Consider the following 3,752-nt stretch of genomic DNA (forward strand, 5'->3'; position numbering starts at 1 on the left):
ATGGTTGGGATATAATTGCAATAAAAAAACATTCCAACAACCTTGTAATATGTACATAGTAATATGGCAAATAACCTTGCATTGTCATTGCAAAAACTTAGCAGAACCATTCCAAGAACCGTGAAATAAGTATATCATAACAGTGCAACATCATTGCAATGACCTGGCAAAACCATTCCAAATTATTTGTAATAAGCATATAAAAGCATTGCAATATCATTGTGATAACATGGCTAAAACATCAGAAGGACTTTGAAATATGGTTGGGATATAATTGCAATAAAAAAACATTCCAACAACCTTGTAATATGTACATAGTAATATGGCAAATAGCCTTGCATTGTCATTGCAAAAACTTAGCAGAACCATTCCAAGAACCGTGAAATAAGTATATCATAACAGTGCAACATCATTGCAATGACCTGGCAAAACCATTCCAAATTACTTGTAATAAGCATATAAAAGCATTGCAATATCATTGTGATAACATGGCTAAAACATCAGAAGGACTTTGAAATATGGTTGGGATATAATTGCAATAAAAAAACATTCCAACAACCTTGTAATATGTACATAGTAATATGGCAAATAACCTTGCATTGTCATTGCAAAAACTTAGCAGAACCATTACAAGAACTGTGAAATAAGTATATCATAACAATGCAATATCATAGCCATAAAATGGCTAAAACATCAGAGGGACTTTGATATATGGTTGGGATATAATTGCAATAAAAAAACATTCCAACAACCTTGTAATATGTACATAGTAATATGGCAAATAACCTTGCATTGTCTTTGCAAAAACTTAGCAGAACCATTCCAAGAACCTTGAAAAAGTATATCATAACAATGCAACATCATTGCAATAACCTGGCAATACCATTCCAAAATACTTTTAATAAATATATAATAGCATTGCAATATCCTAGGCATAACATCAGAGGGACTTTGAAATATGGTTGGGATATAATTGCAATGAAAAACAATTCCAACAACCTTGTAATAAGTACATAATAAACAACCTTCAACAACATTGCAAACAACCTCTCAATATCATTGCAATAATATAGCAAAAACATTCCAAGGGCCTTGAAATCAGTATTGTATAACATTGTGATTACCTTGCAAAAACTTAGCAGAACCATTCCAAGAACCGTGAAATAAGTATATCATAACAGTGCAACATCATTGCAATGACCTGGCAAAACCATTCCAAATTATTTGTAATAAGCATATAAAAGCATTGCAATATCATTGTGATAACATGGCTAAAACATCAGAAGGACTTTGAAATATGGTTGGGATATAATTGCAATAAAAAAACATTCCAACAACCTTGTAATATGTACATAGTAATATGGCAAATAACCTTGCATTGTCATTGCAAAAACTTAGCAGAACCATTACAAGAACCGTGAAATAAGTATATCATAACAGTGCAACATCATTGCAATGACCTGGCAAAACCTTTCCAAATTACTTGTAATAAGCATATAAAAGCATTGCAATATCATTGTGATAACATGGCTAAAACATCAGAAGGACTTTGAAATATGGTTGGGATATAATTTGCAATAAAAAAACATTCCAACAACCTTGTAATATGTACATAGTAATATGGCAAATAACCTTGCATTGTCATTGCAAAAACTTAGCAGAACCATTACAAGAACCGTGAAATAAGTATATCATAACAGTGCAACATCATTGCAATGACCTGGCAAAACCTTTCCAAATTACTTGTAATAAGCATATAAAAGCATTGCAATATCATTGTGATAACATGGCTAAAACATAAGAAGGACTTTGAAATATGGTTGGGATATAATTGCAATAAAAAAACATTCCAACAACCTTGTAATATGTACATAGTAATATGGCAAATAACCTTGCATTACTTGTAATAAGCATATAAAAGCATTGCAATATCATTGTGATAACATGGCTAAAACATCAGAAGGACTTTGAAATATGGTTGGGATATAATTGCAATAAAAAAACATTCCAACAACCTTGTAATATGTACATAGTAATATGGCAAATAACCTTGCATTGTCATTGCAAAAACTTAGCAGAACCATTACAAGAACCGTGAAATAAGTATATCATAACAGTGCAACATCATTGCAATGACCTGGCAAAACCTTTCCAAATTACTTGTAATAAGCATATAAAAGCATTGCAATATCATTGTGATAACATGGCTAAAACATCAGAAGGACTTTGAAATATGGTTGGGATATAATTTGCAATAAAAAAACATTCCAACAACCTTGTAATATGTACATAGTAATATGGCAAATAACCTTGCATTGTCATTGCAAAAACTTAGCAGAACCATTACAAGAACCGTGAAATAAGTATATCATAACAGTGCAACATCATTGCAATGACCTGGCAAAACCTTTCCAAATTACTTGTAATAAGCATATAAAAGCATTGCAATATCATTGTGATAACATGGCTAAAACATAAGAAGGACTTTGAAATATGGTTGGGATATAATTGCAATAAAAAAACATTCCAACAACCTTGTAATATGTACATAGTAATATGGCAAATAACCTTGCATTACTTGTAATAAGCATATAAAAGCATTGCAATATCATTGTGATAACATGGCTAAAACATAAGAAGGACTTTGAAATATGGTTGGGATATAATTGCAATAAAAAAACATTCCAACAACCTTGTAATATGTACATAGTAATATGGCAAATAGCCTTGCATTGTCATTGCAAAAACTTAGCAGAACCATTCCAAGAACCGTGAAATAAGTATATCATAACAGTGCAACATCATTGCAATGACCTGGCAAAACCATTCCAAATTACTTGTAATAAGCATATAAAAGCATTGCAATATCATTGTGATAACATGGCTAAAACATCAGAAGGACTTTGAAATATGGTTGGGATATAATTGCAATAAAAAAACATTCCAACAACCTTGTAATATGTACATAGTAATATGGCAAATAACCTTGCATTGTCATTGCAAAAACTTAGCAGAACCATTACAAGAACCGTGAAATAAGTATATCATAACAGTGCAACATCATTGCAATGACCTGGCAAAACCTTTCCAAATTACTTGTAATAAGCATATAAAAGCATTGCAATATCATTGTGATAACATGGCTAAAACATCAGAAGGACTTTGAAATATGGTTGGGATATAATTTGCAATAAAAAAACATTCCAACAACCTTGTAATATGTACATAGTAATATGGCAAATAACCTTGCATTGTCATTGCAAAAACTTAGCAGAACCATTACAAGAACCGTGAAATAAGTATATCATAACAGTGCAACATCATTGCAATGACCTGGCAAAACCTTTCCAAATTACTTGTAATAAGCATATAAAAGCATTGCAATATCATTGTGATAACATGGCTAAAACATAAGAAGGACTTTGAAATATGGTTGGGATATAATTGCAATAAAAAAACATTCCAACAACCTTGTAATATGTACATAGTAATATGGCAAATAACCTTGCATTACTTGTAATAAGCATATAAAAGCATTGCAATATCATTGTGATAACATGGCTAAAACATAAGAAGGACTTTGAAATATGGTTGGGATATAATTGCAATAAAAAAACATTCCAACAACCTTGTAATATGTACATAGTAATATGGCAAATAGCCTTGCATTGTCATTGCAAAAACTTAGCAGAACCATTCCAAGAACCGTGAAATAAGTATATCATAACAGTGCAACATCATTGCAATGACCT

The sequence above is a fragment of the Alosa pseudoharengus genome, unplaced genomic scaffold (assembly GCF_046254945.1).
Source record: "Alosa pseudoharengus isolate Yale_2024_CS ecotype anadromous, Long Island Sound unplaced genomic scaffold, YU_APseudo_1.1 YU_APseudo_1.1_scf_20, whole genome shotgun sequence".
NCBI classification, from domain to species: Eukaryota; Metazoa; Chordata; class Actinopteri; order Clupeiformes; family Clupeidae; genus Alosa; species Alosa pseudoharengus.